The following is a 26,183-nucleotide window of genomic DNA, read 5'->3' on the forward strand; positions in this document are numbered from 1 at the left end:
GGAAAATAAGTTAGATAAATTATTAATGGTTTGATAAAATAATAACTGACCATTCACATCTAGTTGCTTGAAACATTAAAATAACGTTACATTTTACTTAATCAAGGTGATATCTACCAGCTTAACTTTATCTTTTGTTTGACCTCGAATTTTATTTCGTTGACTGAAATAGAATTTAATCAATATTATTTTTAGCTGGTCCAATATTGATCTAGTTTTGTGTCTAACCTTTTATTGCAATATAAAACTTGCTCCATTTCACGCATCGACTCCGTGGCGCAACGGTAGCGCGTCTGACTCCAGATCAGAAGGTTGCGTGTTCAAATCACGTCGGGGTCAAGAGGATCAAGTCTTTTTTTTAACCTTTTGTTATTTTATCAAACACAATCAAATATGTTTTTAAGTACGTCGTACTTATCGAAGCGTTTATTTAAAATAAATTACGTTAGTAATAATAACAGTCACCTTCGATAATAACATTATATTATTTACGAATAAAAATGCCTGTATGAGTAAAAAAAATGTTTGTTTAAATAGATCATATTTAAATTTTAAAGTGCTTAGGAATATGGACGTATGTCATATTGTAGGTATATACATACATATTTAGGGCCTTACTAAAATCGTGTTTTAAATTTTACACAACTGATAGACAGTCATTAATGTAAGCCAAAAGGATGTTAAAAATATTTGAAAAAAAAGTTTATTAGTAAGAGGAGTTAAAGTTTTTTTGTTAAATTAAATTTTTTTTTGACAATAAAAATAAATGTGTTAAATTAAATTAAATTAAAAACATCCCGAAAGACTATCCAAGCAGCTTTTTAAACTTATATAAAATTAAAACATTACATTTTAAATAACACGAACAAGGATGATATTTTAAGCAAAACTGGGGCTTATAAATTAATTTGTAATGATAGTAATATGGGTAATTTATATAGGTAAGACGTGTAGAAAAATTAAATTAAAAAATTTAATATTTGAGTTAAGGAGTTATTCTGAATTTGCTAACAACATTTTGAAAATAAATCGTTTATTTGATATTATTAAAGGGTTAAAATTTTTACATACGAACTATGGGTTTACAATTAGATAACTTAGACATTTTAAGAAAAAGTGTTAAATAGACAATTAAATTTACTATTTATTTATTTATAAAATACATGATAATACATCTAAAACATTAATTTATACATGAAATATAAAATCACCATACTAGGCGACTGCCTGATTTATGGTGACCAATGGAATATAGTTATGTCTGGAATGTAGTGAGGTCTAATATGAACATATAAACTAAATATATAAGTGTTGAAAATAGGAAAGATTAAAGTAGAAAATTTATAACGGAAATAGAAGATATAAAATAAAATAAAATAGAAAACAGAAAAACGAAAATAAAAATGAAGTATTATACATTATTTAAAAATATTATTAATAACCAAATATAATTTTAAAATAGAAATCTCTTAAATTATTTTTACACAAAAAAGGGGTGATTTTACACAAAAACGGCATCATACAAATCACCAAAATATTATTATTTTATTATTATTATTGATAATAATTTCAATTTTCTTATTTTACTCTTTGATTAATTTATGTTAAATTATAAAAGTTTTCGATTTATACATAAATATGTTATTTTATATTTTGAAAAAAGCTCTATACATTAATTTAATATTTAACTTTTTTATATTATTAATTTTCAATTTATTTTATATATTTTATTTTTATAATAATAACTAATTAATCACTTTTTATTATAATCTTTTTATCTAAATGAACTTATTTGTCTGTACTTATCTATTATAAATTCGTTAATTTGAATTATTTTGACGATTTGCTTTGAAACATGTAGATGATTATTAATTAAAAGTGATGTAAACAAAGTGTTTCGTAAGTTTTCGACTTATACACAAATTCAATAATTATATAATTTATAGTGATTTTATTTATTTTTTATCATTGTTTTTTTTTTAAATAATAATTCCCGGTCATTGTAAAATTGTTGGTCTATTTTTATATTTATTATTTTTCACTATAAGTTTATTTTGATTGAATAGTAGTGTATACTATGTTACGCATTTTTATTTAAATAAAAGTAATTTGAAAAAGTCTATCAAAGATTTTTCCTCTGATATTTTCTGAGCATGTAACTTTGCTGTTGTTATATTTATAATTCTGTATTGAATTAAATATATTTTATATCCTGTCTTATAATTATTATAATATGATTTCTTGTCTTAATATGACGCCCTCAATTACACTAGAATAAGCTTCATAAAATATATTTTTTTCAGAAAATAATTCGTATAACCTATGTTTTTAACTTTTATTAAATTGTATTTCTTTTCATTCTTTTAACTCCCCTCCACCAGACAAAATCCTGGGTGCGCCACTGAATACGAGTGCCTACCTACCAGTGGCGGTCGGTGACTTTTAGTAGAAGGGATGCTGGACATCAAATGTTTATACTCGTACTAGATGCTAGCCCACGAACATGATACAATTAGTTACCGTCTAAAATTATCTCCATAAATCCATTAAGCTCCATAACTCAATACTTCCAGTATCCAGAATAAGTTTTTTCCGCAAATGGCCAAGACACAAAACTTTTTCGCATCAATGATTCAATTATACAACCACACAATTCACTATTATCATTTAGAACACGTTGGCGAAGTTTCCAATAATCCAATGAGTATACGATTCTGTGCATTATACATATGAGCATTAAAGACGGATTTTGTACGTTGGATGCTGTCATTAATATCGTATAAAGTTGACGAAGATATTGGCTTGCGGGTCTTAGTGCGCATGCGCGGAAAAAACGTACGTTCTAGCATTCTTAGATACGGTTTAAAAATCGCTTCCACACCAAAGTGTGTTTTACGCGTTTCACAGTATTTGAGAATGTATGTGTATTTAGACTCGCCCGCGCTGTTTGTATCGTGTCGTTCGTTGTGCGTACACAGACACGGTACGATAACATGCACCATGTCTTATAATAATAATATTTGTATGATTTTTTACAGCGCCGTTTTTGTAAAATAAAATCACATTAAGGTCGCTGTAAAAATATTAAAATATTTGAATTGTTTACGGCTAGAAGTCCAAATCTTTTTACTCTAAAACGCAAGGGATGCGGAGCATCCACAGCATCTATGGACGGATCGCGCCTGCTACCTACCTTTTGTAACTCGCTTTATAAAATGAGTGCTTACTTCTGTAACTTTTTTCAGTGTCAGTTTCACTTGTCGGAAAACAGCAGGACAGCTTTGTAAATTAATTATCTAGGCGTCAAAGCTTCCGGCTGGTCAGATTCCAGTCCATTGAAATGAACTGAACCCTTCCAATAGACTGCGTTTCGCTGTGCCTCAAAAGGAAAGTGGTTTGCAAAAAAAATATCGTTTGAATAACATTGCTTATTTTATCTCGTGTAACGAATCAATGACAGAGTTTTTAGACATTTAGTACAGGATTATTAGGAAAACCCAAGAGTTATTGTTGAAAAGCATCTCTATCCTCAACGTGTGACTGTTTGGTGCGGTTTATGGTCCGGCGGTGTCATTAGACCTTACTTTTTCGAAAATGAGGCTGGAGCAACAGTTACGGTGAATGGATTGCGCTATCGAGAGATGATTTTTTATGGCCGGAATTGAATGGTATTGATCTGGACAACGTTTACTTCTAACAAGACGGCGCTACGTGCCACACAAGCAACGAAACCATTGTTCATTCATTATTCATCTTTTACGATTGAATATCAAAATAACACCTCTTATTAGAAAACCCTGTATAATGATATGTAGTAATTACTATGTCCTTATTCGTATGTAAAGTGTTTGAAAAATATACGCAATGAATAATTATTTCATACATGACGTAAAACCCCTGTTCAACACTAATACCATTCACTTAAGATTTTGACAGTAGGTAATGCATATTCCAAAGAGGAGTATGTAAATGGTTAGTCAAAAAATATTTAAGTTCTTCAAATTTTGCAATTTCACTTTGTGGCACCATTTTATTAATAAAATAATTAAAACACTTTGTTTTTACCACGATAATCTTTATTTTTTATATAAAGTCAACATGTTTCGAGAACGATGTTCTCTTCATCAGGTAAATTTTTAGTACATTAATTGTCCTGATGAAGAGAACATCGTTCTCGAAACATGTTGACTTTATATAAAAAATAAAGATTATCGTGGTAAAAACAAAGTGTTTTAATTATTTTATTAAATATTTAAGTGTTCATAATGTCACGTCAGTATAGGTAGGTACATGAAAAAAAACATGTTAGTGTAAATAATAATACGTCAATATAGGTAGGTACATAAAAAAGTAAGCGTAGGTCCGCAAATTAAGGACCTCTGTTGAAAAAGTCGTTTTTTTAATCCTTGTAACTCTACCATTAAAAATGGATAATTTAAATAACATCATTGGAAGAACTTGAAATTTAACCGTTCTATTTCTTCTTCTTTTCTGATACCTTCTCCTATTTATTTTTCGTTTATGTTGTTCACGTAATAAATAATAAAATAGTAATAATCAGCGTTTTATCATCTTCTTTTTTTGTTACAAAGATATGATGAAGATTTTTTTTTGGGTTTCACTTAGGATTAACTTTCCTCCTCAGGGACTGGCTATTGTTAACTGCTGTGAACTTTTAAAATGTTTTTTATAACATTAAAAAGTTTGAATATGGATTGAAACTTCCTCTCCAGGGACTATAGTAAACTGCACTAGCAACTGGGCCAAATATTAATTGGGTAAAACCATATTTTATTTCGTATATTAACTAACAATATCAGATAAATGCGTATTTGTCCACGTGTCCACACGTGATTGCCACCAACAGTTGATAGAATACCAGCTAGAACGGATGTGGGGTGTGGGTTATTTCCCACTTCCAAGATTGCAGTTCATTCCTACACTCATTCAAGAAAATATAAAAGTTAAAATCAAATTGATTTATTTAAAAATGAAAGTAATCCAAAAACTTTATCTACCCTATGGGCATAAATAAATTAATTACTAATATCTATCATACGTACAATATTCATTTATTTATAATTATATCTGTTTTCCCAGTGTTTTGGCGATTCCGCCAATGTGTACCAACTCAAAGATCCATTTATTAACTCCATATTCTTTATTAATTATTAACTGAATTAAAAATTTGTATTTTATGACCTGCAAAGGTAAAATTTTATCATGTGATCAAATATTATTAAATTATTATTTTCACGAAAATATTGGATCGGTCAGCAAGTACTCTTTTTAAATCACGGCGCGTGTAAATTTAAATTTTTAAATATTGATCTAAAATCTATACTTTTACCTATCTACGTATTGAATAACATTTCGTGAAACTGTTTAGTCGATCCTCATTACAATGAAGTGTTTGTTAATTCGTCACTCTTTCCAAATTAAAAGTTCAACGTACTAAAAGCTTCTTAGCGGAGAAAAAACAAATAACGTCAAACATCATGCTGGATTTTGCTCTTTATTAATAATAATCGCTTGTCTACTTAATAACTTTGGACGAATGATAATATTAATAATTTATTATTATATTTAACGGAAAAGGTGTTAAGTTATTATTATAATTGTCATTTTTAAGGAAGGAAATAACACATATAAGAAATGAATTTAATCCCGAATGATGTCCATAACGCTCGTTATCGTGGTAAGAGGGCAGTTGGGTTTCGAAATATTTAACTGTTTTTACTCCTGCCAAGAGACCCTGTGATCTTCCTCAGAATCTATATTATCTTTGTTGATGCTATTTGTATGGTATTTTCAAGGAGATGAAGTATTGAATTCGAAGAAACATGTTTGTAATAGGTGGTTAGATTTGTTGGATAGATTCTCTAATCTAATTGATTGATTCTCTAATATATACAAAAGTAGCTACACTCTAATGTTTCAATCCCTCTGGATTGAAACATTAGAGTGTAGCTACTTTTGTATATAGTCTTACCTTCATCAGGGATGGACTACTCACTACACTGCAACTTATGATATTACGTAAATCATGTATTCCATCAAAATGTACGTTAGTTTTTGGGTACTAACCATTCTTATCCTTCATTTTTATTGTTTCCAGATGGTGGTAAATGCTGTATACTGTAAACAAATGTTATTTAAGTAACACATAATAATAGTACATTTAAAATAGAAAAGAAACATAAAGTCGACAAGTGGTTTCACTGAAGAAATTTTTAATACTAGAACGTCTTTCTTTCAAGCTCACAAACGTTAGGCATGCCCACCTGTGCACAGGTGCTGATGGTAAAATTTTTGCTAGTTTTTCAGATTATTTTCTATTGAAATATTTGTAAAATACACCCAGAATCTGTCAGTTAAGAAAGGGCAATCAACAAAAAAATTCTGCTCCTTTTTTCAGGCTTTGGATGGCGTATTTGTTGGGAAACAGAATCAGAAGACGTTAACAGTAATTAAAGCCTGATGACTGACTTCGGATATTTGAAAGATGGCCTTAAAGAGACTTATATGTCCAAAGTTGAACGCCAAAAGCTTATGAAGTTCGCATGCACTGCAGTCACAGTCACTATGCAAATGCACACGTAAGGCTTATTGGACTCTGATTTGGATGAATGTGGACAAATGTTAATTACAGAACACACCATAGAGGGACATCCCTTTCTCAAGTTTCCCGGAGGCACACATGTGCTGAACCAAGTTAGTGAGTGAGCCACACCTGATGCCGTTAACTGGCTGATTAACCTTAGAATCCCAGTTTGACCTCCACCAACTCTGCTCCGCCATACGAAGATAGAATTTACTGTCGGCTCTAGACAGAGATTGTTGATGAAATATTTCCCTGTTAGGTCGACGAACCTAGAAAAGATCAAAAAGTCTTCACATTTCGTCATACGTCATACAGAGAATTGAAAAAATAAACCAATCAACGAAAACCTTTCGTCACACCGGAGACGCCATTCATGTTAAATTAACTTAGAATGTAATACTTATTCAGCACCCATATTAAATGGATCTATCTTCAATAACAATTTATTTACATGTTGACATTTCCTTTTGTACAACCGTTATCTTATAAACCAGAATGTTTGCTATTAGTTGACCAGTTTTTTTCAATCAGTCCAGTTAATATTTACGTGTCTGGTAATCGCCGCATTCCGGCGTGGTTTATTTGCATTTAATTAAATTCACTATCAATTAGAATCGGGAGATTTGGTCTGATTACGGGAAACAGGTTTGTTGTTATTTATAGAGAGCATCGCAATCGAATAGATCTTATTAAGTTGTGTAAAAACTGCCAGCCTAAAACGAAGCCGCTCCGATAAGTTGAATACAGTTAATGTCGACTAAAAATGGAACTTGCTCCAAAAGTTCCAGTAGTTCTTTTCGCTTATTTATCGTGGTTTTGTGTTTGCACCTTTAACTTCGCACCGATTAGCGATTGCATGGTTAAAACTTACTGATATAAAATACAGCTAATTTATTAAGAACCTCTTCAAATTATTCGTAATCCAACTAAAACGGGATGGCAGGTCTTTAACAGTTGAATTGATAGGTTTTTCAATAAGCTTTCTGTAAAACACAAATGTGTTATCACGATGTCAGAAAATGCGTTCACATAAATTAAAATATTTTCACATTTATTCATCTTCATCTTCATTTATTATCAGGAAAAATGCAGGCGTATGAATTCGTGTTACGATTCATTTGGAATGTAATAAAATGCCCGAGATCCTGTTTTTAACCTAATTTAATATATCAGCAATACTCATTATTCTCCGTGTACAAATCGGAACTAGTTAAGAATGTGATGTGAAGCTTAGTTTTAAAGTTTATTATTCATAATACAGAGTTTTCCAATAAGAGGTGTTATTTTGAATACCCCGCTATTTCAGTAGATGTTACTTTTGTAGCTGTCATTTTTTGACATTTGACAAGTAAAAACTACGCCATTAATATAAATGGAACGATACATGCAATTGAAATTATTAAAATTCACTTGAGTGAATCAAATGCAAATCATCTTGAGTGATGAGGCCCATTTCCACCTCGGTGGCTTCGTCAACAAGCAACATTGTCGCATCTGGGGCTCGGAAAACCCAAGAGTTATTGTTGAAAAGCCTCTCTATGGAGTCATTGGACCTTACTTTTTAGAAAATGAGGCTGGAGCAACAGTTACGGTGAATGATTAATGATTTTTTTATGGCCGAAATTGAATGGTATTGATCTGGACAACGTTTACTTCCAACAAGACGGCGCTACGTGCCACACAAGCAACGAAACCATTGATCTTATACGATTGAATGTCAAAATAACACCTCTTATTGGAAAATCCTGTACTTTGTTTCTTTACAACTCACATGAATGTATTCATATAATTTCTAAATCGAAATAACATATTTCTAAGCGATATTTAATTGGGAGGATTAAAAAGGGCGTCACCACTAAGCTCTGCCGTGTGGCCGCGGATAGCAAATATAAAATAGGTATAGGCCAGACCTGTGGTCGTAGATTAACATGGCCCGGCCGGGGCCGCATAATATAATTTAGGCATGTAAAACTAATTTTTAATTTCTCATATTACCTGACCCACCCATTACGGCGGGTTCGTGTGACCTCGAGATAATGGGTTGCGGATGTTGCCAAACTGTGGCACGCGATAACAAAAGTATTTTTTTTTAATCAAAATAAATTAAACAGACCTAACAGAATAATGTATGTATAATTCTTGATTTTTGAATGGTGGGTACATTATTTGAATTATTATTATTGTCATTATGGAGCCAACGTAAATTAATCTAATTATATTTAATAATAATAATTTCTTAATTCCAGAATGTTGGGAGATAAGTGCAATCCCACAGATTTCGTAGAGAGTATAAGTACGTAGTTATAACACACAGGGATTTGTGAGAGCATATATATAAATAAGAATGAAAAATAAAACAACTAAAAAATAGAAAAGAGGGTGGGATCATAAGAGAATAAATAATCAACCACCTTGGTTTTATTAGAGCGGTTCTAGGGGGTTTCAATTACGGGGGGCCAACATCTTTCTGCAACGCTTCTCGATGCTCGATCCTATAGTCATACGGGATTCAATGATAAGGACGTTTCTGGAGTTGTTGATCCTTCACCTCAGTCCTGCCACCCTGGTTCTTATAAGAGCTGCAAATTCGGGAACTCGCCCTTCCGTGAACGTTGAAGTGGCACTGCAGTGCATGGGAAGTCCGAACATAATACGGTGTGCATCAAAGATATTAGAAGAACGAGATGTGCTATGCGCAGTTCGTACTGAGTGGAATTGTTTTGCCGAGTGTCGCCGGTTTTGTTCACCAATACTACTGCACACCTTCGCTTGCGCTAAGGTATCCGCACTAATACATAGAACAGATTTCTGTGCGTACACGTCCCGATACCGTTCAAAGTACCCTAATTAGGTAGTACTCCGGCTACGGTCCGGCGGCCAACATAGCATATCTCGTTCTTCTAATATCTTTGGTGTGCATTGTTGTATTGCACTTGAAGCCTTTCCATGGTTCTCCTTTTGAAGTTGGCCCACAGCTCGCAAGTATACAATGTAGTACAAAAAACTGAAAAAAGCGTTCTTTTCACCTGCGGACTGCAAAGTCAAAATCTTCTAATAAGCACATTACCTTTTATGCTCAGTGATCGCCTCTGCCTGTCGATGTCGTCATCATCCGTAAAATTATTGGTGATGATGTGCCCTAAATATTTTGAAGCTTCCACTTTAGTGAGAGGCTCACCGTTCAAAAAGGCTATGGGAATATTATTATTTAATCAAAACAATTATTCTATTCTGTGAATAGTTTATTTTTATATTCATTGTTTGTCAAAGGTTGTTTGTTACAAGCAAACTTTTGTAATTTTTTTTTATATTCAAGGGTAACAATTTTAATGAATTTTTTTCTAATGAAAATAATAAAAATTGAATAAGTGTCCGGGATCACAGTTTAATTTAAATGAAATTTTCCTAGACGTTTAAAAAAATAAATTGTTAGTTAATAATATCTCACCTAAAAGTTTGACAATCGCAGGTAAGCGTGGTTCCCCAGGTATGCTCGAACAAGGCTTTTTGTGACACGCCCACCAATGGGCGGTTCTTAGGAGCACCTGAACAATACTGAACACTGACTTTAACACACACCACTTCAGCCATTATTATACACACACACACAACTCAAGACAATATGGACACTCAGTCAAAAATTAAAACAATCCTGAGGATTTTGGTTACCTCTTCAAATAACGCTAGCTATTATATAACTTTACATCAAAAGGGAAAGATTCATCTTGAAGACTGCATCTTTATGCAATTAATTATACCAACTGTTTTAAAGATTTCATTCAATATCACCATTCCTTTTGTCATGCTACGCTCTGCTAGAATTTCTGTTCTGCCGTGTGGTATCTTGAATAAGTCGTGGTGATAACTACGACTGAAGCTTTCAGGCACGTGTAAGTCACCATAGCATTCCAAGAGAAATGGGCTATCAATGGAGATATGCACTACATTAAAACCAAGTATTCCAATATTTGCATATCTGGTTTCTGGGCTAAATCTATTTGTTCCATGAAGTCCATACGGTAAATGAACCTTGGATAAGTTCCGCACGTCTGCTTATAAATATGTAATATATATTCCGAAAGAATTTGTTTTAGCTTATTTATATATTTAGTTTGGTGCGCAGTCCATACACCACTAGCATATTATATATTTCAGTCATTTATTTTTTATTTACTGAACATTTTTTTAATACATTGAAACAGTTACAAATACAGGGTAACAAAAAGAAAATACAAAAACACAAATAAAAAAGGTGTTAACAAAAAAAATGCCACATATAAATGTGCAATATTTGTAAACATACTTCTATGATTAAATTTTTTTTAAATATTGTGTAGTAATATAGTATAGTGTGTGTTCCAAGCTGCTAATTAGTACCTCCCTAATTGAGAATAACTCATGTTTCAGGAGAGAGTTTACAACATATAAGTGTTGCAGTGATAAGGTGAGTATTCCTCAACCACGTCTTCCGTAAATCTTCCTATGAATGTTGCAAACGATTACACTGAACAAAAAAATATTGATGAATCTTGTTATGTCGTCCCTCGCGTTTTATTTTATCTGGTATAATTTTGACTTGGAAGTTGATTAGATACACATTTTTGTTTTGTTTTAAAGAAAGAAAGACATTCCCGGGTTACGAATAACCTGACAATATATGGGAAAATCTCTTACCACCATCACAGTAAGCGGAAACTTGTGTCGTGATAGAGGAACTAGCCAGACGAGGAATTAAACTCATCACGCAATGCTTGGATAAGAATCAGACGCGACGCTAACTCAGCCACTAACTGGTCCTAACTATTACTTTGGTTTTCTTTTCGAGGTCACTTTTTGGTACTCAGAGGTAAATCAGAATCGAAACGTGCTTTAAATTGCATTAGTTTCTTTTAATGATCAGATCTGAATAGTCTTGTTCTTTTCAACTCTTCCACACTTCTTTCCCTCTCTACTACGTTTAGCTTAACAACTTACTCCGTCTCTCCGTCTTGGAATCTCATAGTCCCACTGGCTTCGGGTAAATGTTTCTCTTCTAAAGCACTCACATACAAACAAAAAAATTGTCTTTGGATAGTTAATTTTTAATTCCTCTCTTGTTATGCTTCACTTATCTTTTCCAAAATTCAATTGGCCTTTTTCATCGGTACACAGTTCTATAAATTATTAAAAATAATTTTAAACTCCAAATTCACCCACTGCTTTGCTAAAAGTAAAAAGTGCATGACACGTGGCACACGATTTATATTACAATCAAATAGTATCATACATTGTTCGCATAGCACATATATTTTTTTTATTTTAATTTTTCGTGAGGTGCCTCCTTTCTTCGATTTAATAAAAAAATTAAAAAGTCATCCCATCAAAGGTTAATCACATGGATCCACTTCAGATAATTACCTTGGTGGCTGTGGAATGTTGTTTAATTTCCTTAACATGTTTCGGTAATGTTGTGTAAACATTTTAGATTGTGAATTAAATCTACTACCGTTAATTTTCTCATGAGGATTCTAACTGTACTAATAGACTAAATGCACAAAAGCAGGTGGATTCATTGATATAAGTTATTAGAGGTTATGTTTCGAAATCTCTTCTATTCTTTTCCATTCAATTTTTTTGTTTTGTTATTTTATTGTATTCCCTTCAGAAGATATTTCTATTTACTTGAATTATCTTCGGCTATTTTTTCCTAGTTGATTGAGTTATCTTATGTTATTTTCTCGCATTCTCTTCTACTTGCTTGAATTCTTTTCTGCTATTTTATTGTATTCCCACCAGAAGAGACTTCTACTTACTATTTTACCGTGTTCTGTTCAGGAGAGACTTCTATTTGATAATTTAGTGTATTCTCTACAGGAGAGACTTCTTGCTATTTTATTGTGTTCTCTTCAGGAGAGACTTCCAGTTGCTATTTTATTGTGTTCTCTTCAGGATAGACTTCTACTTGCTATTTTATTGTATTATCTTCTACTTGTTTGAAATTTCTTCTGCTCTTATTGTATTATCTTTTACTTGCTTAATTTCTCTTCTGCTATTTTATTGCATTCTCTTCTACTTGCTTGAATTTTTTCTTCTATTTTCTTTTATATGAGACTAAGCTACTGTCTATGTGTGAGATGTATAAATATAAAGTTTCTTGCACCGTGAAAAAATAAATAACTGACACTGCGAAAGTCCCCCAGATAGGTAGGTACTCTATTTATTAATTAAATGATACGTGCATATGTAGCAAAACGGAAAATAAATAATTTATTCAATAATATTCCCGTAAGCCAGTAATAACAATAATACAGTACGTAATATGCACAAAAATTATCCGAAAATAAAATAGCGAATACAATCTAACTTTATTTTAAGAAATGGCAGTGTGCCAATATTTAAAAAAGTGTTTACTTTGTTTTATTTAAATAAGTCTTCAAAATTTATCACGACCTTAGAAAATTAATATTAATAAAAAATGGCCAGTATTGTTGTTGAATTTTGCAAAATTTTGCAAAAGCATTTTGATGAAATGACGATACTTTCAGAATTCATATTAGTTAAATATTGTTAAGATCGTTTTTTAATATCATTAATAATAATTATCTAACATACATTAACGCGGCGATGTTCATTCGAGCCAATGAATGGGCTATAATTATAATTTACTATTATTGTAAACAAGAATCAGTATAATGTATGCTTTGCTGACTGAGTAGCTGTAATTGTAATTAAAATCTAATTATTGCCTTTACACACGTGAAAGATACGCTTCTATGCAATTAAAATTATATTGTTAGTTAAGCAACGAAAAAAAATTACTGATATTTTTTGTAGGTAGCTACTAGGATTCTTCTGAGACTTGCACCATATTATTATTATGTTGGTTGTGGGATTAACCTCTCCATTTTCGTATGATTCTGTGACGAATATATGATCATTTATAATCATTTAGATAAAAAAATATTGTGATACAGAGTTAGAGTATCTACAAAGATGGAGGACGAGCAACACGGCGTAATAACACAAAAATTGTTCACAATGACCTGGGTGTTAATTTGACCCACTTGTACGGGTGGCTTATCTTATTGAACTGACTAAAACATATTCTAGAGATTTTATTTGGAAAAAAACTACTAAATTATAACTAAAACAATTTAAATATCTGTGTATTTTTTGATATTTTTTTGCAATCATATTCCAAAAAAATTCATATTTTAAAAAACTTTCCACATTACCACGTGGTATTGATCACATACAAAAATAAAACCTTATATTTAAAAATAATACTCACTGCCGATATGTACCCACCAGTCGTAAAAAACATAAGTTTTCCACAAAATTACCAAATTCCTGATAATAATTATATAATTTATTTATTATATTATTTTTTATTTATTAATAAAAAAAGATACACGAATAACATTACATAATATAAAACAGTTTTTAATTACATAATATAATATGCTATAATATTATAAGTATTTGATGTACCCCCATAAATAAGCAAGGCTTGTGTGTATGGGGGGTGTTGTTATTTTGGTTTAAATTTGATGTGATTCAGTTCAAGTGTTCGGAATAATTTTTAAGGTGGCTTTTGAATTCGTTTATATTTATATTCATGTTTCAATTTTTTTCTGGTAATGAATTAAAAAATTTAACTCCGAGATATTCATGGTTGAACTGTCCTATTGTTTTTTTTACATTTAGGAGTAGGAAGTATTAATGTTTGTCTAAGATTTCTGTTATTTTTAAAGGGTGCAACAATTGTTAATATAATTTACAATTTTTTATTATTACTTACATGCTTTTACAAAATTGAGCTTGAATTCTTTCACTAAACAAAAAAGCTTTGTCCCTTTATAGTGAGGAAAGAATATTTTTATTTTCCTCTAATAACACTGTAAGAATTGTACATATATTGTAAAAAATACAAATATTAAATTTAAAAAAAAAGGTTTGAAACCATTTTATAAAATTATTCCATGGAAATACACAAAGTACTAACAGTTTTGAAAATAGAAATTTAACACTTGTGATTCGTATCGAGTATGAACCAAATAAAAAAAAGGAAATTTAAAAATAGAGATCTTCACAATTAAAGTATTTTCATTCAAAATAATAAAAAAAAAACCAAATTAAAAAAGAGATCTCCGCCATGACAGTGTTAAACCACTGCCGTGACCAGGAGTCGAACCTGGGTTACCACGGCCACAACGTGGGGTCCTAACCACTAGACGATCACGGCTATCGGAGCAGTTGCTGGTAGCGGCAAGAAACAGATTAAAATTATATTGGAGAGCAAAATTTATTACTTTCACTTTACTGTTTTCATGGTAATTTATCAGTACAGCTTGATTTCATTATCTTTGTCAGTGGCGTAGCTAGTGTAGGTTTTATATTTAAAATATAATTCGTTAGTTTGATTGAAATCGATTAATATCTCTTTTTTTATTTCTCCGTAAATTTTATTACAAAATAATGATATTGTTTTAGATTATATAACACAGACTCTCCTGAAAGCTGATGCTTATGAAAAGAACTTAAAAATTACAAATATTTGTGTATATTATTGTGTAAAGTTATAAAATGGAAAATTTCAAAGCAAAGTTTTAAAGTGATAATTTTCAAAGAGAAGTTTAAAGTGAAAAGTTACAAAGTGAAAGGATACAGTGCGAAATCAAATGAATTAGTTAGACATGGTTACTATTGTGTAAAGTTATAAAATGATTTTTTTAAAGTGAAGTTATAACTTTCAAAGCGATGTTTAAAGTTTAAAGTTAAAATTTCGAATAAGTGAAGATGTAAAGTGAAATTTTAGACGTGCATATTAGTGAGACATGTTTATTAATGTGAAGATATAAAATAAGGTCACAATGCGATGTTTATGGTTTAAAGTGAAAAGTTACAAATTGAAGTTTTACAGTGAAAGGTAACAGGGTAAATTCCTACGATTCTTCACAGTATACTTGAGTTGTGGAACACACTTTAACAAAGTTAATTAAATATGAACACTTGTAATAACGTCAAATAAGTTCAGAATTTAATAGCTTCAACTGAGTTCTATGTCAAAAAATTTGTTAGATCGTATACTTTGGAAAATATTGATTTCTTACACAAAATACTGCCTCTTAATGAAAATTAGATGCGATAATGACAATAATTAAATTTACATGGTAGTTTAAAATCAAATGTGGCTCTTTTGGAAACAATGAAAGTACATTTTGGTAATGCAATCTTTCACATTCGAACTGTTACTGTTAACTAGTGAACTATTTAATGTACTTAGTTTTATACTTATAATGTTTCATGACCTATCCCACCTGTGTTGCTATTATTATTGAACTGTGGAATATAAAAAAAAACATAGAAGTAAATGATTAATACGTTTTACAGATACCTGCCAAAAACAAATATCTATTATCTCGACTCAGCTGCCGTTTTAGTTTCAATGCTTAAAATATCTCTCTTAATCTGTAATCGATTTGACGGGCACAGAATCGTATCGTATTTCAAAGGTCTGGTGGGAGATTACTATCGGCGTCAGTCGACAGAAAATTTTTCAACCCATTAGGGCTTTGGTACACAAGAAACCAGGCTTTTATCGGAATTTTTCAAGAAAGAAAGAAAAAAAAAACTAAAGTGATATACCTGGAATTTAAGCAGCAGACGAATGTGTAGCATTGGGAGCGTTATGACGACATTGTACTTGCATACAATTTTATCGCAATAAAATTACCCATTTATAAATATGTATACAGGATGTATCGGAACGTAACCGACAAACATTAACCAGCTTTTCCTTAGCACATTTGGAGTAAAAAATGTTATGGGCACTTTGCTGTCCGGTAACATTTTTTTTCAATTAAAAACAAAAAATTATAAAAAAATCCACACTCCGTCACTGTCATTGGCCTTGTTTCTCGTGTTCAACAGCTGTTAATAGCAAGTGTGTCAAAAAGCGTCTTCGCTTTTTCATACACACTAAATAATAATAGTTAAAAATGAGACGAATGGTGCCATGCCATTTCGTTGTGATTGTAAAAGCGCGCCAATGTAGGTACGTACGTATATTATTCAACGAAACTCGAATAAAATATTGCCAGATGGGTTTTCAAACTGTGACAAAGGATAAAACAGTGGTGACATGTGGTGAAAATATGAATGATAAATTTTTTATTAAAAATGTTACCGGACAGCAAAGTGCCCATAACATTTTTTACTCCAAATCTGCTAAGGAATAGATGGTTAAAGTTTGTCGGGTACGTGCCGATACACCCTGTATATTTTGATTAGATTCTTATATGCCGGTTCGACTAAGGTACGTTAAAGCTAGCCTAAAGCCTGGTTTAAGGCCGTTTTAACCGTGCAAACGTCGTGTTAATAAGTCTACCTTTATGCGCAAGTACCTACGGTTCTTGCCGGTTTTCTTCCGTTCAAATGCCCAGCATCCGTAATGTATGTTGACTGAAAAATGTCACACCCATGTGTTCATTTATCCGTACCTGCTAGGTACCATACGTTTATTTACAGTAAATTGCTGTATAAAATAAAATAAGCACATCTCGGGTCCAACGGGTTGGCACATAATTCTTTCAACATTTCGCCTTATCAGGTTTCAAATTTGCTCTTTAGCCATGTATACCCTTAGAGACTGCCGGTCCGCCGCGCTGCCAACCTACCTACATATATACAATCCAACAGTTACACTGAATAGAAAATCTCTAGTAGTGTGGTAAACACCAATTTGAAAGAATTTCGCAAATTTACATCACGCCACCTTCCGATTCCGGGGCCAAGAGAGACCATCTATTCCAAAAAGAGTTCCTGCAACATTTTACAATAGACGTCAATTTTAAATTAATCGACGGTCCAGTTTCTTTACCACCTAGGATTCTTGCTGCAGAATCTCCATCTTCTATAGTCGTCGAACGTCACAGCGGTGCTGCCAAGGTCTGGTATCTATGTGAGGATATTGTGTAAGCCCTTTATTAGCAGCAGACACATACCTGGACGGATGACGAACATCGCACTGGCACTATTGGTGGACGCGGTGGACTCTCTCGCTTCAGCAGCTGGTCCAGTTTCTTCACCACCTAGGATTCTTTCTGCAGAGTCTCCATCTTCTATCTTCGTGTCACCTGATCCTGTTCTATATTTTACTTAACTTAACTTCACCTTATTTTTGTAATATTTATACTTTTTGTAATACCTGCATCAACAGTAAAGCGCCCCTGAGGTGATATTTCACAAAAGCGGCGATATACAAATTGTCCAATATGATTATTATTATTATTGGTGACTGGTTAACTCATCAAAATTAAAATTCAACACACCTTCGAAACGTGATGTAAAGTCTTGAAAAGTGATAAAACAAAAACTTGGTTAAATAGGCTACGTAGGAGAGATTTATAAGTAAGTTTTTTTCATCGTTTTTAATGAATTTGTATCACTTTTTAAAGGTGGGTTAAATATTTATTGTTTTGAGTTTTCATAAACCCGCAATACATTTCTCTCAGTTTACCTATTCAGTGCTAATAAATTCACGATTTTCATTTGGTTTCTTAGTGGTGGTTTTGTCAACGAGTTTTCCCTTTTTACTAAGAGCAGTAAATTAGCAAAGGGACACTTTCAGGGATGCCTGTCGCGCCCTTTTGACCCCGGCCCTCGTCTTGTTGCAGGTCATTTAACGATCATATTAAAGATGTCACAGTTGAATGTGTAATCTGTGTTTAAAATCGCATGCCCTGGGGCAAGTGTAATGAATGCATTCGTGGCAATGACATAGGATTAACAAGGTGGGCCCATCGCTGAAGAAATGATTTCAAAATTTGACGTAAAACACTCTACCTGCTTCAAAAAAATCAATTATAATACTTAATATGTCGTGTAATCACTCGCTCAGGCTTAGTTTTTAGGTTGGGTTGTTTTAAACTCTCGTCACATTAATCGATGATCATCAAATCGACCGCCATTTTTTTGCATTCGAATGTTAAAACGCTGTTAAACGCTGATTGCCAGTCAGTTTCTTCTATTGATGAAATTGTGATCAACTGATAAAGTGTAGCCCGTTGATTGATAAATTATCACGATTTGTTCAAAAGCTTAAATGGAACGAGAATCAGTATTTAAGGCTCCATAGTAAGGCTTTAAAAATTAAGTAGAATATTACTGAAGATGGTTTGAAAGGAAAATATGAAAATTTGTAAATTGTTTTATTTGATGAATACGATTTTTGTCATAATTTTGTTGTCCTACGTATAAAGTCGTATTTGCATTATCACCAAAACCATTTACTGACACAATGTCAATTGATAATAAATATAATATACTTGTAAAAAATTAGACTTTAATCGGTTATTATTTGGATTTGTAGCGATCAAAATAAACTTTAAACTGCTCCCCTTAACAGTCGGGACTTTGAAGATACGATATTTTTCCTAGGAGGGGTCGAAATTAAACGCGACGTTCGTTATAATCTACGTGTTCTTAGATGGCATTAATTTAATTATTTTATAAAAATACGCTTTTTGCAAGTTACCTTTACAGAGACAAATTATTGGTTTGTACACCCGTACATACGCAATATGAATATGAATAAATAATTCAGATGCATACAAATACAATATGGTATCGGTGATTCAATCCTACATTAATATTGTGAATAATTCATCTGTTTTAAAACATATATTGCAAAACGTGTGTTTAAATGAAATAATTAACTTGGCGCCATCTACTAAAGTAATGAATTATTTTAAGTTAATCCCTAACTAGCATTTGCAGAAATATTTTAGATTTTTTCATACCCATGTAAATGATAAAACCAAACGTGTTTTGTATGATTTATCTAGGGAATATTATATATTTACTTTTCATCTCTGTTAATGAATAAAGATTATTTAAAAATAATATTTTTTGTATAATAAGCTTGTCAATTTATACAAAAATGATACCACAAAGTAATTTTGCAATTATTGAAGAAGCTTAAGAATTTTTCCACGAAAGAAAAAAGTTTTCAAGGAAGTAGGTAGGTACGTTATATTCCGGAATTCATTACAAAATACAGTAATATTTTTGCTTACTAGCAGATTTCTGTGTTGGGAACTCTTGTGAAGAAGTAAAAGGTTCTTTACTATAATTTCGTGTATTTACGTTACAATAAATATAAGTCTGGATTTAAATTTATTTATTTATTTTATTTATTCATTTAAATTTACACACAGTACAATATGATACAAGATATAATTAAAATATTTTGTGATTATTGATTATTGTACCTTATCAGGTCGAAATTATTGGTTCCTAACTAGGCAAATTGCCCGTTCCAAGAAACCAAAAAATATGTGAAAGTAAGTTTGTGATTTGTCTATGTCTATAATATATCTCATTAATGTTTTAATTTGTGATGTTTAATCGTTACAATCTTATGATAGAGTCGAACTTGAGCTGTTGTGTATGTTTCAATTGTGTATGAGCAATAATTAGAATAATGGAAGATATATATAGTGTGTGATTAGTCTATGTCTATTTATTACGTGACGTTTTTTAACATTTTTTCAGATTCTCCTCTGCCCAGCCAATCAACCATTTAGTTATTATTGGGCCTATGTATGGAATATTACAAGTTTTTATGTTTAATTCAGGGGGGATTTTGTTGTACAATTTAGGTCCCAAGTATGTGTGTGTCTTTTGGTACTTTGCCGTATTGCTCGTTGGGATCATAAGGTCATTTCTGGTGTGGCTTCTTGTGATGTGTTTATGGTCAATTTTATTAATATTGTCTAGATTTTTATGTACATGGATAGAAACCTTTTTTATATAGTTTTGACGAACATCAAGTACATTAAATTGTTTAAAGAGCTCATCGCTAGAGAACCTATATGGTTTGCGCATTATGACTTTAATTATTGATTTCTGGGCCTTCATAAGCGGATCTAGAATTGATCTTCCTGATGCTCCCCAGCCAATGCAACCATACATTAAGAGGGGGTTGCACAGTCCGAAATGTATTTTTCTTAGATCTACTTGTCTTATTATGTTTCGCACTGCAAAGAAAATGTGAGTAAGTTTTCTTACCCTAGTTGTAAGATTGTCAATGTGATAATTCCACTTAAGATGATTGTCTATTATAACACCTAGATACTTGATGTTTTTCACACATTCAAGATCTTCACAATTGCAGTTAGGTTCAGTATTATAGGAGTTACAGTCATGATTATGTGTTTTTATTGTGTGTGTTGTAATAGGTTGTCCCTTTATGGTTGAGCTGAATCTCATGTATTTGGTTTTAGAAGTGTTCAGTGCTAGTAGATTTTTGTTGAGCCATTGTTTTATCACATTAATTCCACGTTCAGCAAGTTTGTGTGTGTCAGTCCAGTCATCTCCTTCAAAGATAGCTACCGTATCGTCTGCGAATGTATTAATTTTACCACCGATTGGTAGCTCGCACAACTCATTGATATAGATTATAAATATAAGGGGTCCCAATGTGCTTCCTTGTGGTACATCAAAGTTAGTGCCTAGTGAGTTACTCAAAGTTTTACCAGTTTTGAGTTGCTGGCTTCTACCTGCTAGGTAACTCTTTAGCCATTCGTATGGCATACCTACAATTCCAATATTTTGTAGTCTTTTGAGGAGTATTTTGTGAGAAATTGTGTCAAAAGCCTTGGCTAGGTCTAAGAATATTGCGATGTTTTTCTTTCCACGATCTATATTATTAGAAATATATAATAATACACTGTTCATTACCCGAGGGTTGGTAATTCTCTGTTTCTAGAAGCTTGAAGTCTGACAAGGATACCCCACAGGCAATTGCTACACTCTAGCGACATCTGTCGGACTCTGGAGTAAGCTTTCTGACTAGTGCCATAAATCGCTTGAATACCCAACTTATTACATCACAATCGACAGCTGAATTTTTTTTTTTTTTTTTTTTTTTTTTCTTTATTCATGAAATATTAATGTGTACAGTTTTTACATGCTTTTCGACTACCACACTAGACACACGCCCGTATTATGGTAGTCGAATTAGATGGTTATCAAATGTAACGACTATTTTAAACACCCCTACATCGGAAAATTGAAAATATTTTTAATCTGTTCAAACATTTAATATGTACCGATAATTTTTTCAGCTATAATTTCATAACACAAATAACAGAGAGAATTTTGGGTAGGGTCATTTTTGTCCCTGAGAGGCCGATCTAGGGTGTTTTAGGGTAAACTTTATTCATAAGACAGGACGTCAGAGCCACTTTTTTAATTTGTTGGTCGTCTTTTCAGCCGATCTGCACAACAGCTACACTATTGGGTTTATTGTTCCCTTGGTATGTGGTTAGTAATGTAAAGGGTAATGGTGTGAAAGATAATATGGTTAGGTCGTATAATAATATATTTAATGACCTTAACTAATTCGCTGTTAAGATGCTAATTGTATTTTGACCTGGGTGGTCGTAAAATCACCTGCAATATTATATATAAATATTTTATAGAACTTTTTTACACATCATGTGCAGTCAGTCTATAAATATATATACAAGATGAGCTGTGCCTACCCACAAGGAGGAAAATGAATTTTTAGTATATTCTTAATATATCGGAATCATTGACTCCGTATATGATATGATTCCGTTGCACGTACTAAAGGAATTGCAAATATTTGAACAAATTATCTTCATTTTAATTGCAACAGCAGTAAAAAATAAATGCTTATAAGGGGGCAACGCATATTTAATTTTGTATTGTTTCGAATTTGAGATGGTAATCAGAGATGTGCTTTATTTCAAATAAATCCATTTCAAATGGAAATGCAAAATGCAAAATGGGTATTTTCCATTTTGCATTTTAAATGCTTTTCTAAAAACCATTTTGCATTTTGCATTTTAAATGCTTTTCTCAATGCATTTTCCATTTTAAATGCTTTTTTGCAACATTCTTCCTACTATCTCCACTCATCTTCTTTTCATAAGCCCCAAATATCAGTCGGTCCTCAACCTCGCTATGAGAGATAATTTACATTTGTCAAGTTGCTCCCTGGTAGGAGCCCTGGCAATTGAGTGATACCATTACAAAAAATACTGATTCAAATAGGTACTGAACATGGGGGCATGACGCTGTAATATTAAATGTTAGATAGCAGTTTCTATGTTTTTACGTTGGCAACATTAGTCCCGCGCAAATTTTTTGTGGTTTCATAATCTGTAGTCGTGGTGTTTTTGGATTTACCATCATGTAATATGTTTGTTCTACATTGATGTCCATTATTAAATGACAAAATTGTTTAAAAATTCTATAATTATTTTAATTAATAAAAAAGAAAACACTTTGTAGTCACTTTATTGATATTTTAAAGTCTACCGGTTTCGGTACCTCCGTACCATCATTAGGACTGTTATAAAAATACTAACAAATACAGAATAAAACACACATATATAAACCAATAGTTAAGAGAGAGAAAGAGATAGAAAAAACGAGAGAGACAGTGTCAGTTGCGGGAGGGAAGTGGGGGTGGGGATTTTTGGATAACTGGAAACATACTTATTATAGGGCTGAATGTTAAATTTAATTGATTTATTGATGATTTCAGCCTTTGAATTACCTGATTTTTGAAGTGAAACTTCTTTAGGCGCGTAATGGATTTTCGATGGACGGAGTAAAACCGAGTCAGGATCGACACGAAAATGCGGGTACCCCCACCACCGCTCACCGTTCACTGTCCCTCTCTCACCATATGCGCTTGTTGAGGTGGGGGAGCCGCTCACGAACGTTCTCTCTCTTCTCTTCTTTCCTCTCTCTCAGACACCAGCGAACTGCGCCACGCCAAGCATCAGCTGCTTGGTTAGTATACTGCGTCGTGAGTGTAATACGAGTGAAATACGTAATTGATTGTGGTTCATACGGTTTAACAAAAGAAGTTTCACTTCTGTCTTGCGTAGGCTTGACACACCCACTTTTTTTTATTTCCAATGCTTCCAAATTGTTAAGTACCGAAACCGGTTGACTTTAAAATATCAATAAAGTGACTTTAAACAAAGTGTTTTCTTTTTTATTATTTAAAATGTCAAGTCACAATGTGTTTGCTTCTTTTGAAAAATTTTTTAATTGTTTGACCTGAGAAACCATTTTGCATTTTCAATGCATTTTGAAAATAGGTATTTTGCATTTTGCATTTGAAATGCTTTTCTAAAACCCATTTTGCATTTTCAAATGGAAAATTTTTGACCCATTTCCATTTTGCATTTCAAATGGTTTTGGGTAACCATTTTGCACATCTCTGATGGTAATATTGTAATTCATTTCTCGAGTAACCAGTTTCTTCTCGGAACTGTGACAAGATTTAAAGTAGACGGAACATATCATCACGTACTTGGGGGTCGAAAGATAAACTAAATATAATATTCTCGAGTTGTCGCGGTGTTTTGATCACTGGTGGTGAAATCTATTTTTTTCGCGTGTTAATAATTTAACACGCAGTACTTACGCAGTTCAGAATACTTAATAATGAGGGTACCTATGTAAGAGGAATATTTTTTTAAATGGCAATATTGACAACCTCAGTGGTAAAGATTTCTGATTCTTGATAAAATGTAAATATATCTTTTTATTATGGTTTATTTTGCACGTAAATAATTGAATTTTCAAATTTGTTAAACACCTATTATCGCTTTAGCGATCGTCGGTTTGACCTTACCGCTTTATATAAACGTAGAAAAATTTCTGTTGCCCTATTCTTGTACAAAATCGTAAACAGTCTTGTTGATTCATCATATATGCTAGAAAAGATTGCATTTCGTTGCCATGAACACAACACCACATCGACCGACTTATTTAGAACACCACACTGTAAAGACAAATATGCGCAAAACTCTTTAATAGTACGTATCTGTAAAACTTACAATGCCTCTAGAGATGTAGACATTTTGAAGTGTAACTTGAAAACATATAAAATGCAACTTACTAAACTGATAACCTAATTTTTTTATTTTGCGAAATAATCCTATCATCTTTGTTTATTTTATTGTTTTTATTATAATCACACAAAAACTGTATTACTACTAACTGTCTTTAATTGTTTTTATAACATTTTGTAATTCCATATAATGTTTATTCTTTATATTTCTTTGTCATTTATGTATAGGTGTAAATATTAAATCAACAACTAGAATTAATGGAACATTATTTGTCTAATATTGTAAATAATTGCTGTTTATGCTAAATATATGAATGACTGTTTGTTTCCTAAATAAAAAATTCAAAAATGAAAAAATGAAACATGGTATTTGCACCTCTTTAGAATACAATAAATAGGATGTTGTGTGTTGTGATCTGTGTTGATGTGTGTTGTGATCTGTGTTGATGTGTGTTGTGATCTAAAAGTCTTCCCAATCGGGCATTACATTTCAAATACAGTAGTGTGTCTCATTATTGAGCTATAGTCAAGTGTACGAGAGACAGGTGCGTGCTAAATGGGCTAGAACCAAATGTATTAAGTTAGTAGTGACATTGGATTCCATTCAAATCTACATCGAAGGCTTTTCTAGTATGTATCATCTTTGTATGTTTCAGAATGTTAAACACTTCAGTGTAGCTTAGACGAAAGGTCATTATTCCGAATCCTAATGCCGTGTTTAGTGATTCAGGTCTTATTAGCTAGGTACTCACCAACTACCTTCTTTCCCATATAGTTCCATTCCTCTCTCCCTTCAGCCTCAAAATATCTAATCTGAATAGGACGTAAAAACAACCATGATTTTCAAAAATTACTGAGAACTTAACAGAGGCAAAAAGATCGGCTTCTAGATATGTGCTGTAATCTAAAACAGAAACCTACATAATATAAAACAAATGCAGCACAAATTCGCCAATTAACCGAGCTCTTCATATTTTAAATGATGTTTGTCTAAGCTCAAACAGCGACATTTTTTCGGATTCACTGCGCAAATTTAAACGTTGCATATTGCCAATAATATAAACTGTTCAATGCGCATACATATTCACACACTCACACGCACATTACACACACACACACACAAATACCTATTCATTGCACACGTCACTTAATAATCAAGGAATAAACATACTACTTAGCAGACATTACAAGGAAACATATCATAGGTACGCAACATGAAATATCTAATTCCTGTATATTTTTTCATCACTGTTAATCATGTGCTGTTTGTTTCTATAGTAAAATATGAAATAAATATATTTAATACATTTGGAATTTTTTTAAAAACACTGTACAAAAAATCTATGATAATCTAACAAAAATTAACCTACTACTGAAATAGATCATTTGCTAATAAGAATATGTTTATAAACATATATTTTTTTATAGCTAGGTCAGTGACCCAGAGTAATGTATGCGAGTAGGAAGGAACTATTATAATTTCAGAATAGTCAAACATAGATCTATACACCCAGACACCTGTATTATAAACATAACCAAGATTAAATTCCTTGGTTAACCAATGGATTCTTAATAATTCCACGTACGTTATTCACTACAGCCCGCCTTTATTGCACTGTTACCTTGTCCCAAGTCCGAAAGATCGCTAAAAGAATAAGTTATTTCTGTAATACCTATTCAATATTCATATTGCAT

General features: G+C 32.1%; 2 non-coding genes across 2 annotated transcripts; one reads left to right on the top strand and one right to left on the bottom strand.

Annotated features, from left to right (window-relative positions):
• Nucleotides 1–267: 267 nt before the first annotated feature.
• TRNAW-CCA (transfer RNA tryptophan (anticodon CCA)) lies at nucleotides 268–339 on the top strand. Its single transcript has one exon. It is a non-coding gene; the product is annotated as a tRNA-Trp (tRNA).
• Nucleotides 340–14,756: 14,417 nt separating this feature from the next.
• On the bottom strand, nucleotides 14,757–14,828 carry TRNAH-GUG (transfer RNA histidin (anticodon GUG)). Its single transcript has one exon. It is a non-coding gene; the product is annotated as a tRNA-His (tRNA).
• Between the last annotated feature and the right edge of the window lie 11,355 nt (nucleotides 14,829–26,183).

Source organism: Hesperophylax consimilis, chromosome 13 (assembly GCF_061612785.1).
Source record: "Hesperophylax consimilis isolate HC1 chromosome 13, BYU_Hcon_1.0, whole genome shotgun sequence".
Taxonomy (NCBI): Eukaryota; Metazoa; Arthropoda; class Insecta; order Trichoptera; family Limnephilidae; genus Hesperophylax; species Hesperophylax consimilis.